This window comes from Akebia trifoliata, chromosome 9 (assembly GCF_017979445.1).
Source record: "Akebia trifoliata isolate Shusen 1 chromosome 9, ASM1797944v1, whole genome shotgun sequence".
Classification (NCBI taxonomy): domain Eukaryota; kingdom Viridiplantae; phylum Streptophyta; class Magnoliopsida; order Ranunculales; family Lardizabalaceae; genus Akebia; species Akebia trifoliata.
This window is the reverse complement of record NC_141383.1, coordinates 9,575,310-9,588,371: the sequence shown is the minus strand read 5'-3', so window position 1 is coordinate 9,588,371 and position 13,062 is coordinate 9,575,310.

The window sequence follows — 13,062 nt, the reverse complement described above, 5'->3', positions numbered from 1 at the left end:
CAATTTGAGCTGTACTGACTGTGTAATCGACTATCTGAGTCACTGTCCCTGAAGAAGGCTCTGACTCTTTCTCAACTTCGACTATAATCACTTGGTTATCTTTTCGACTAGTGAACTCATGGTAAATTAAGACCCCAACCAGCCATCTTACTCTACCAATGAGGGCAAAGAAGACCCACGTAGGTCCAGATCCCGATTGGATATACACCACTATTGTTACTCATACCAGAGCTGAGCCTCGACCAGAAATCTTACTCGGCCAATGAAGGCAAATGAGACCCACATAGGCTTGAATTCTGACTAGATTCCACTGAAATCTACTTGTAACTCATGACATAATAGGACCCGAACCAGCCATCTTACTCTGCCAACGAGGGCAGAGAAGACCCACGTAGGTCCAGATCCCAACTGGATCCACACGATTATTATTACTCATGTCATAATTGAGTCCCAACCAGAAATCTCACTCCGCCAATGAAGGCAGAGGAGACCCACATAAGCCCAAATCTCAATTGGATTCCATTGAAATATGTTTGTAACTCATGATAGAGTAGGACCCCGACCAACTATCTTACTCTGCCAATAAGGGCATAGAAGACCCCATGTAGGTCCGGATCCCAGCTGGATCCACACGGCTATTGTTACTTGTGTCAGAGTTGGACTCTGACAGACATCTCACTCCGTCAATGAAGGCAGAAGAGACCCACGTAGGCCTAAGTCTTGGCTAGACTCCTCTCTTCAGCTTAGTCTTACAAACACAGTTAAAAGGCAAAAATATAGTAGAGTATTTATTGATTATATCTATTTAAGTTACATGCATTCCAAAGTCTGGGTAATTTTTGACCATTGATAGTAAGTAAGTAATCGGTTGCCACTAATAGGAAAGTAAGATTTTCGGGAGTCCTGGGCAGCAAGCCTACCAAGTCAATCCCCCACTGAACGAATGACCAAGGGTTGATTAGGAAGTAAAGTTGCACTGCTAGTTGCCTGATTATCTTTCTGTGTAGCCATCACAATACTTGACGTACAAAGCTGCATCTCTCTGCAAGTAGGGCCAAAAGTACCCTTGGGTAAGGACCTTATGTGCTAGAGTTCTCCCCACTGAATGGTTCCCACAGTCACCCTTATGGATCTCTCTTAATACTTCTTCTGCTTCTATTGGAACCAAACAGCATAAGAACGGCCCTCCTATGGATTTTCTGTACAGTATCCCATCTAGAACCGTGTACCTCTCTATTATATTCTTGACTCGCCTCGCCTCCTTTGGATCGTTGGGTAGCTCCCCATGCTATAAGTAGGCCAAGATCGAGCTTATCCACCCTCGATCCATTTCAGTTGTAACTAAACTGGACAGCCCAAATTCATCTATGAAAGGGTTCTCCTAGTAACTCAATGGTAGCTCCCTCTTGTTCTACCCAACCAACATCGACGCAATGTAGGCTAGGGAATCTGCATGCCTGTTATCAGCTCTTGGTACATGTTCAACCTTGATGTCTCCTACTCGATGCATAATCACTCTGATTTTCTCAAAATAGAGATGCATCTGAGGATCCCGGGCCTCAAAGGTCCCCATTATAAGGTTGACCACCAGCTACGAGGCACTATAGATCGTAGCCTCTGTTACCCCCAGTTCTGCCAAGGATTCGAGGCCAAATAGCATTGCCTCATACTTTGCCTCGTTATTTGAGGCTTTGAATCCTAGGGTCACTGCCTTCTCTACCCTCGCTCGACCTAGTGTGATCAGTACTACTCTAATTGCTGACCCCTCAAAGTTGGATGTACCATCCATGTAGGCTTTCCACCCTGATCCGCTTGCTGGCTTTTGCTCGTCCTCCACCTGCTGCAACTCTTCTATCAATAATTCGACTTTCTCTTCTACTTGAAAGTCTACCAAGAAGGTAGCTACTGTTTGGCCTTTTACCAAGACTCTAGGCTTGTACTCGAAGCCGAACTCTACTAACTGAATTGCTCATTTGGCCATTCTGCCTGACCCCTCTGCTTTTCCCAAAACCGTCTTTATATGGAATTTTATGATGACTTGCACTCGATCTACTTTGAAGACCAGTCGCAGGCGTATTACCTTATAGGCCAGTGATAACCCTACCTTTTCAAGCCTTATATAATGCATCTCTACATCCGTGAATGTCTTACTCAGGAAGTAAATGGGTAATTCCCCTATTGTCCCTATCCTGACCAAGACTGAACTAAGTGCATGCTCCAAAGTAGTCAAATACACTCCTAGTTCTTCTCCCACCTCTGGTTTGGAGAGTATGGGTAGCTTGCCAAAGTACTTCTTCAACTCGGAGAACGCTCGGTCACATTCTTATGTCCTCTTGAACTAGGAGTTCCTCCACAACAGTTGGTACAAAGGCCTGTACTTATCGAAGGATTTGGCTATGAAACGATTTAATGTGGCTACTCTCCTTACCAGCTTCTGGACTTGCTTCTGGGTATTTGGAGATGACATCTCTATTAATGCTCTGATCTGATTTGGGTTGGCCCGGATTCCCCTCTTTGTAATCAAATATCCCAGGAATTTTCCTAAGGTTAGAACGAAGGTGCATTTTTCTAAGTTAAGCTTCATTCCCACCTTCCTTATCCTGGAGAAGACTTCTTCTAGATCACTAACATGGTCCTCCTTCATCTTGCTTTTGACTAGCTATTTTACTTAGTAGATCTTTGAATAGTTCTGTCTCTAACCTTTGATAGGTGACCCCCACATTCTTCAGTCCGAAGGGCATCGCCTTATAACAATAGAGCCCTTGCTTTGTAATGAATGTCGTTTTCTCTCGATCTACTGGGTTAAACTATATCTGGTTATAGCTAGAGTAACCATCCATGAAGGACAGTTTCTCGTGGTCAGAAGTCGCATCTACAAGCTGGTCTATCCTTGGCATTGGAATACTATCCTTAAGACAGGCCTTATTCAAATAAGTAATGTCTATGCAGACTCTGACTTTCCCATTCTTCTTAGGAACTGCCATAATATTCATTATCCATTTCAGGAACTGCACCTCCCTGATAAATCCGGCCCTGATCAACCTGTTCACCCCGTCATTCACTGCTTCTTTGAATCATGGTGCTAGTCTTCTTGACTTCTGCTTGACAGGTCTGAAGTCGGGCTCGACATTCAGACGGTGACAAATCACGTCGGGACTAATCCCTAGCATCTCCTCGATAAACCAAGTAAATACGTCTCTGTTCCTTTTCAAACACTCTGCTAACTTTCTTAACTCTCCTGGTTCCAACTCAGCCCCTACTCCTATCTGCTTTCCTTTTCCTACGTCCATCATTTGTATCCCTTCCAGACATAAGGGTCCACCAAGTTTGGTCTCCCCCACTGTAATTGTTATTATTGAACTCTGTCTTCAACCGATTCTTCCCTGCTCAACACACACATCTATGCTGCTACTTGGTCACATTTAACATCCCACATCCCCTGCTGTATGGGAAACCTTAGAACTTGATAATAGGTGGACGAGACTACTCTCATCTCATATGTCTACCATCTACCCAGGATGGCGTTATACAGAGAACTTGCCTCAACGACTACAAATCGAGTCATCAAGGTTACTGGCCCTACTTTGACCGGTAATACTATCTTCCCCCAAAGCTGACTAAATCTCCCATCCAAACCGACGAACGATGCTCCTGCTGCGGCAAGTACATTCTTGCTAAGACCCATCTTTAAGAAGGCTGACACGTATAAGATGTCCACCAAACTGTCGCTATCCACTAGCACCCTCTTGACCATGAAAATGTCTACTTTCAAGATTATTACCAACACATCATAATGGGATCTCGCTACCCCTTCCAAATCTTTCTCAGTGAATGCCACCGTCTGCTCTTAGAAGGATTCCAGTTCGATAAGCCCACTCCTTGTCATAAAGATGTGGGTCAAATGCTCTGCCTTCTCTTCTTTATTCTCTCAATAATTCTGGTCTGCCCAGTCATATTGCTCTCCTCCCTTAGGACAACGTGTATTATGGCTGTCCTTCAATCCTATCCTCCTACTAGAGGTTGTTCCGCTCTGCGATCCCGAACCTACAGTAAGTCTTCCCTCTGTTTCATGGGTAGGTCTCTTAGTCTGTCCTGTTCTGCCAATTTTTGCAGGAACCTCCTCAGGGCTTGGCATTTATTAGTGATGTGGGCCTACACCTTATGATACTCACAGTATCTTTCGCCCCAATTAATCTGGTCTCGAGGAAGTGGATCTGGCCACTCAAAAAATGGTTCGTGAGCAATAAGGGGCAAAATTTTACTCAGAGGTATAGCGAAATATGTTCCAAATCTCTCCCTCTCTTCTTCCTACTCTTGCAGTTGCTTCCTGTCCTGTTGTCGCGATCAAAGCTGTACACTAGGCTTTTCCACAACATGAATGACTTTTTTCTTTTCCGTTGAACTTTGGAGATTGTCTTCCAAACGGATATACTTCTCCACTCTCTCGAATAACTCACTCAAGGTTTCAGGTTTTTTCTTTACAAGGAATCTATACAACCCCGAATTGGAGGGTAATGAGTTCATGAATGCCACCACTGTTGTCCGTTCATTACAGCTCTCTAATGACATCACTTCCTCTCTAAACTTCCTCGTAAATTTCTTGAGGCTCTTACCTAATCCCAGCCTCATGCTAAGTTGTGAATCAACATCTCCTCCACTCTTTCGGTTGTCGATGTATCGCGTGACAAAGCCAGTACAAAGCTCATCAAACGAGCCAATAAACCCACATGACAATTTGTGGAATCAGGTCAGAGCATGCCCCTGTAAACTCAAAGGAAACAGTCTACACATTAACCCCTCTTTCTCTTCCCATAATGCGAGCATCTGTCGGAAGTGAAACAAATGCTCCATTGAGTCCTTTGTCCCAAAATAAGGGATAAATCGTGGTGGCACCAACTTCTTAGGGATCTTTTCGCTAAAATCCCCATTGAAAAAGGGATTTATGTATCCCCCGTACAGCTTGTTTGACTGTTGTGCCTGCATCTAGTCCCTTCATCATCTTCTTCTCTTTTCTGATCATTTTTCTAACCACCTCCTTAGTCAAGCCCGTTATAGGCTCAGCCCGAGTGACTGTCGTAACAACCTCTATTTCATCCTCTCCTGCGAGAATTAATGATGGCGTGTTCCCTTTTATATTGAAGGCATGGCCATCTTCACTTGTCGCATGAGGAACCTTCAGCATGTTGTCTCGTTCCGCCTGTTGTCGATCATCAAGACGATGGCTCAAGTTTCAATTTTGTTCCATTAACTCATCCATCCTCTTGCTACTTTCTCATAACTTCCAACATCATCAGAAGTTGCGCATCCACAGCCAGAACCGCCAACAAGGACGCATTGACCTCGTTAGTTCTTGTGGATCTCACAATTGTTTCAACTGAAATCAATATGCTGCTGGTTTTCCCACGGACGGTGCCAGTTGTGTGTGGTCGAAATCCGATCGACGACTCTAATGGACCCCTCTCGTACTGATCCGGAGGTCACTCTCGACGTTCCCCCCCCCCCCCGCAGCGGCCTGGTACCTGACACACACTCCGACGCTCAAGTTAGAGAAACAGAGGAACAGTAATCAAAACTGGTTAGCCCCCTCGATCATTCCTCCCCCAAAAGCCCCCTTACAATAATGTCATCCGTGCAATTTAACCCCCTACCTTTTTCTAGGGTTTCCCCCTCTATAAACTGCGATACATGCTATAATCATGGGATCTCTACTGATTCTGAGGGGGGTTATTTACCTAATCGGGATATCCTGGAATGATCAAACTTATCTGTAATGATTGCATCCGAGATTTTTGGAATTGACGTGCACGCAACAGTATTACAATTTTCTCGAGGCCTTGCCATCCTACCTGGTAAGGCAAGCCGTGTTTAGTGCTGTACTGCCCTGCTAGCCAGACTATGGAGGTCTCTGCTCTAACTTGTCCTACTTACAGGGCAGCACCTTATCAACTGGTCTATGTTAGGTTCCCCCTGGCCGTCCTGACACGTGTATAGCTAAGATTGATGCTCAATTATTTTCATTTACATGAATCATTGCCACAATTAAAATAAATTTTTTATTAGGTTGGTGCACCCAACGATATGATAGCCTTGAGTTAAATTAAACAAAAGTTTGATCATCTTGAGGATAAAATTATAATTTTTTTATCTCAACATTTGAAAGCCTTGATAACCTAGGTTTACTATGTGCAATGCAATTTATCTAGCCACCCTTGACCAAGTGCACCTATATACTTCTCGAGCGTAGTCAATCAGATGGTACATGGTGACTTGATTTGATATACCATATAAGTATTCAAAGTGATAATCTAAAACTCCAACCCAAATCTCTGAAATCAAAAGCAGCCAGTTTAATCCCCAGTTGAAAAGTGGCGCAGGATACTGAGTAAAAGCACTCTTAAGTCACTTCTCATCTGGAATAGACGTCGTCTATCCCCCTTATACACGATGTACAGCATGGCAGGATCTCGTATAGGTACGAGTTTAAGGTTGTAACTTTCATAAATGATTTTGCATCCCACAAGGGGACCGATCACGTACTAGTACTACGTTGGTAATCGGGACATGTGACTTTATGGCTTACAATAGGACAAAGGCTCAAGTCGCTCCAGCATGGGTGCATCAATATATCTTTCAGGGTCACCTGATTGAACGGTACGGATGCCTCAATTTTATATACTATAAAGATACGTGACTGGAGTTGTGATTTTCATGAATGATATAGCATCTCACGAGGAACTGGGCCACGCACTAGTGCCATGTTGGCTATAAGAGACATGCAAGCGTGCATTGCAATAAAATAAATGTGTTAGTGGTGTGTGCAAAATAGGGTAGGGTGTGCCCATGGTATTTTTCAGATAAATGGAACCGTGAACCAGATCAGATCGTTAATGGGCCACAGTCATTATGAATACAATCATTAGAAGATTATCAAGATCAAAATCATAGCATGCAAATTAGAAGAAATTAAAATCAACCAATCGATCAAGACCAATCAATTAATTAAAATCAAGCAATCAACATGTGAGACTTATGGTTCAATCAATCAAAATATCCAAGGGGTATGATCATATCAATTGGGTATCAAGACGAAACCATGCACCCTAAACTAGCACATAACCTATTCAAACATGGACTCATTGAGTTAACTCATTTCATAGCATTCAACTCATATAACATGGAAAAAATATCACATGGAACATCATCATAATTTATCAAGGGAACGTATAAGAACAAGGAATAAATTGCATGAAACCAATAAATTTAAATAAATCGACTCGGCTCATTACGTTCAAAATTGGGTATCATAACCACATATTATGGTAAAATCACATAAAGAAAATTAAAATCAATAGGAGACAACTAGTTCCTCATGTGATGTAAGACGAGTTCAACTGAGTTGACTCACCTAAAAAATTTACCCCTATGATTGATTTTTGAAATCCAACCACCAGGAGTGAATTAAAACAGAAGGACTCTTTTTTTATGGTCCAATCAAGGATCGCTTTGGGCGACCCAAAATAAATCAAGATTCAACAAATATTGAATTACAAATAGAATGAGAGTTGTTGGGATAAGGAGCGATGAACCTTTTTTTTTTAAATAAAAACTAAAAAAAAATCCTTAAAAAAAATTCGTGTAACCAACAAGTGAGTCGTTATTGCCAAACCACATTTTACTAATGCCATACCAATTTTATGTAAATTACTAAATTAATTTTCACATAATTGAAGTGGCATTAGTAAAAGTTGGTGTACCAATTGTTGATTTTTCCCAAGTGCAAGTTCGTGGTTTTGCCTAAGAATCAATTCGTGGTTAGCCATTAAAGAATCATTCAAAGAAACTGTACACCAATATGCAATAACAATTGTTACACCCATCAATCTCTTAGTGTGTGTTTGGTCACACTTCTAAAGTCTGAATGGAGGTGGTCCACCTTTAAAATTCAGACTTTAGAAGCGTTATTTCCATTTATTTTGGTTCAGATTTCATACTTCAGAATAAAAATTCAGAAGTTTTGAACCAGCAATGGAGTAATGTTAGATGAAACTTCTGAAATCTGATTTTTTTTAATTCCTAAAATAACCTTCTCAAAATCCTGATTTCTATCGCTTATCATTTCTTTATACGAACCTTAAAATCCTTATTTTTAACTTTTCTACCTTTCATTCCTCTACAACTATGTAATCAAAGTCTCTCCCCTTTCTCTCGTTTCGTGTTCGAAAAATCTTATATTTTTATACGAACCCTAAAATCCTATATTTTTCAACTAGAAAATGAATGATTATCTATTATTTGAGTATTACCTTGTTGGAATATAATTTCTTAAGTATGAATTCAAATTGAAAATAATACTTTTGGGGTGTTTGATGTGTTAGAAATTGAAATTAAATATGTGGATGGTTTCATTTTACATAACACGTTATGTTTTCATTAGAATTATAAAAGGGTATTATTGTCAAAATGACCTTTAAGTTTTAAAATTCTGTTCGTAACCAGAAGCTTTTAAAAATGATAAACAAACAACTTTTTCATAATAAGACTTTTTGATTTCAAAAAATAGATTTCAGACTTTAGACTCCAAACTTCAAAAGTGTTACCAAACATACCCTTAAACAAACTCTCAAATTATAGTTGAAATCCTGAGCTTCTATATGATATTGAAATAAGCCAGGAAAATAATAATAAAAATCCACTTTTTGGTTCTCCAACCCAAGAATCAGCAAGATCAATGAACCTGAAACCCTAAATTCTGAAACTGAGTGCAATAAACATGAATTACAAATCAAATGATGTCGTTGTTAATTCAGATTCATCCACACTCGAATCTGCGATGGCGAGTGAAATCTCAAGGGGCCTATCCCTAGATTTTTCAAACAAAACAAGAAGTTTTCCATCGAACAAATGTATTAGAAGCAATCGAGCAGGCAATATGAGATTGGATTTAATAAGCAATCGAATAAGAAGACAGTAAGATCCAACAATGAAGTAGAAACCAAGCGATTCAGATGCAGGCGAAAAAAAATTAATGTGGTTTTTAAATTCAGAGAAGATCGAATACCGAAGAAGAAATGATGGAAGTGGTGAGGAGATAAATCAATTAGGGTTTCTCTGCATTTTGAATGATCGAGAGATGTGTCAAAGAGGATTGGGATTATCTTATTAAAATGCTTTGATCATGACCATTTGGCGGTTGTGGTTGTTGTTGAACGGAGAATGTGGTGAAAGATAAGGGGCAGGTGAAGGATAATAAGAGAGGCGTATGTTTGGCTTTGAGGAGAAGAGTGATTCTTCTAAAATCCATAAAAACAGGGAGAAAGAGAGAAAGAGATTTTAGGAATCAAACGAAGGAGGCTTTGGTGGCGTTGAATCCATGAAAGGAGTTGAGACTGGTCATGTAAAGAGAGAGAGAGAGAGAAGGGCAGAAATGGTCTTTTTTTGTTGCTTCAAGTGACATACTTGGATAGTTTAATTCCAACATTGTTAATCAACACATCGATCTGATCAAATGCATCCCAAGCCTTTTGTACAGATGCATCGATAATAGATCTATTAGCATTAATGTCGAACTCAATAGCAACAACTCTAATGCTAATAGGTTTTGAATCTTCCAAAGATGATGCATTTGATTTTGAGTTCGATCGATTGATTTCTTCGCAGAGAGAGCTTAATTGATCAATCCTTTGAGCACATGCGATGATCTCACAACCAGCATTTGAGAGATCCAAACATAAGGTGGTGTTTGTTTGCGCTATTTTTCAGTGCTTACTGCTGGAAAAAAAATTTCAACACTTTTTGTCAAAATAACGCATTTGTTTACTCCATATTTTCAATACTTATTGTTGAAAATAAGTGAAAAAAATTTAACACTATTTTGATGCTAAAAAAAGTGCTGAAGCGGTTAGCACTTTGCTTTTTTCGACATGAACAAGTGTACCCTTCGTTTTTTGGGCATAGACAAGTATGCCCTTATACTTAAAAGGATATTTCCTCTTATATCCCATGGATAGGTACATAAACACCCCACAAATTAATAAACCCATACCATGACCAAATTGTTTTGTCTTATACAAGTTAAAAGTTTTGGAATGAGTTGATTTTTGGTGAGGATGATCTTTACACTGAGGAGATCATCCTCACCAAAAATTAGCCCATCACAAAACTTCTAACCCTATCAAAACAAGTTCAAGAACCCTAAATTGCCCATTTTTTTATAAACTAGTTTTAACGTGATTAGAAGTTTCAGAATGGGTTGATTTTTGGTAAGTATGATCTTTAGACCATATAGATCAACCTCACCAAAAATTGGTTCATTCAAAAAACTTTAACCTATATAAGACCAAAAAAATTTTGGCTATGGTGTGGGTTGCTTGTATTAATTTGTGGCGTGCTTTTATAATTACAAATCCTTCATTTCCATTGAAAAGTATCATCCCAAATTAAGTTCTTTCAATGTTAATTTCAAATTTTAGTGACTTGTATGACATTATTATTTTTAATTCAAAATTTATTATTTATAAATTGAAATTTTGAGTATTACTTATTATTTAAAAATGAATTGTATTTTAATTTTATAAGAAATAATATATTTTATTGTATTTAATAAGAAATAGGTATTTGAAACATGCAAATAATGTATAATATGATTGTAAGGGTAAAAAAGATAATTTACTAATTTCAGTAATGTGTAACAAGCATGATTCTGCATATAAACAAACAACTTTTTCTGCACTTAAATTTAACAATTAATGTTATTCATCACTTATTTTTTCAGTTAAACAAAAAGCACCACGGCTAATGATAGAAGAAGCACCTTTTATTTTCATTGAATTTTTTTATGTTTTTTTTAAAAGTCCTTTCTCATCACGCACAAATTGAGGAAAAAAACTTTACTATCAACACACCATGTACAACAACACCGATTAAAAAAAATATATTTTTTATTTAAAAAAAAAAACATTCATGACTCCTCATGCCAATCACCATCATTCCCTTCTTACCTCATCAATCTTTGAAATCTTGAATTATTTAGGATTATCAAAAAGTGACCTTTAATTGGATCATAAAAATAAGCAAACTAAAATACTCAAAAATCAAACAAATGATCCACAATTGATCTAAAAGAATAAAAATAAAAATAAAAAATAAATTAAATTAAAAAGAAGGTCGATTTGAAAATGTACCAAAATTTGAGATTTTTCAAGTTTGATCTTTAAAATTAAAATCCCCAGTGGAGTTGCTACTGAAAGTCCCTCAATTAGCGTGTACGGATCCATTTTTTGGTGTTTTGGAAGTCGCCACCTAGTTTTACTGTCTAGGAATCAAAACATGATTCAAAATAGATAAAGAAGTACTGATTTATAAAAAGAACGGGTTCAAGGATCATGTTACAGGATTGGAAGGTGTTAGGCGCTAATCCCTTTCAACGAACGTCGGTCTCTACTTTCTCAAAAATTTACATTACAAAAATAATTTAAAAAATTGAAATAAATAAAAAATATATTCTTTTTTACCTGGGTGATTAAGACGGTTGATTCCCTTAGAACTGGTAGAGAGAGTTCCTCATGTGAATCTTCCTACTTTTGTCTTCCTCACTAAATCCACTTCTGATCTCCAAGATGATGTATTCTCCTCCTAGATTTGAATCGTTTTTGGATATTTCTGAGAATTTTGAGGGTTCCTAGTATTTTTTAAGTAAAGAATGAAATTTGGATGTTAGGTAAAGACTTGGGCTTTAGAATTAAGATTTTAAAAAGGTTGAGAAGAGTTTTTAGCCTCTCTTTTTTAGGATTTTTGTTGACCTGTGAGTTTAGGTTGTGGAGGCTCCTTTTTATAGAGTTTTTTGGAAGTTTTTCAATTTGACTAGGTTTCTCAAGATAAGATTAAGTTGTTTAATTAGGATTTTAATTTTTACGTACAATAAATATTTTTAAGTTTTTTGGAAAACCCCCCTAATTATATTTTTAATTCTTTGGGACCACAGATGGACAAATCTTTTAATAAATATTATGTGGGCCCCACTTAAGTAAGTAGGCCACCACTTTAAATTTGGCCCGTGGGCTTAATTAATTGGTTTTACTTGTTTAAAAATATTAATTTAATTTATTAAGATTTCATTTTACGTTAATTAATGTTTTAATTATTAATTTCGAAATTTTAAATTTTTAGGGTTAAATAATTGTTGTTTTGCCCTCATTAAGAAATTTTGTGTTGAGAGATCATCTTTGGATGTTTTGGGATATTTTAAAATTAGTTTTTCATAAGGAATTCAATGGGAGTATCGGTTTATGTCACTTATGGATTTTTGGTGTGAAATGGTCGTGGACCCTATATGGGACATTTTCATAATTTTGTCGAATTTGGTAAGAATTGGTGAAATAGTTTATTTGATTTTAATTTGTCATTTTATGTGTTCAAAAGGGTTTTTCTAGTCATAATGTAAGCTCTAAAGATATTTTGATGTTAAGGGTAATTTGATCATTTTTTATGATTTTTTCTCGTAAAGCTTCTTTTTGTCTCAAAATGATGATTTCTATGTTTTCAGTCATATTTTTCTAGCGTAGCGTAGTTTCTAAAGTTGCTTGCTTGAAATACCTTATCAGAATCTCTGAAACATATCTAGTAACAAATAAAAACTATTGAAATATTCATCTATCATTGGGAACCATCACAATCGGGTTGACAAGTTGATTAATCGGGCGAGTACGAAAATAGGGTGTCTACAGGCATATGTTGGAGTCAGTTATAGAGTTCATATTTGATAGCCCGACGAATGAAGATGGGAAACACAATTATTTGGCACCATTGAGACGTCATAATACATTAACACAGAGAATTGTCGAGTCTCAGAATTTGGATGCAGATGTTGTGGAGCATTGTTTGAAAGCAGGGGATTCAGAGAATCATGAATGGAGTATTCATGCAGATGGCAGTATCAGGTTCCAAAATAGATTGTGGATATCAATAGATGAACAATTAAGAAAAGACATATTGGTAAAGTACATCGATCCCGTTATTCAATTCACCCAAGAGGTACAAAGATGTATAGAGACTTACGAAAACACT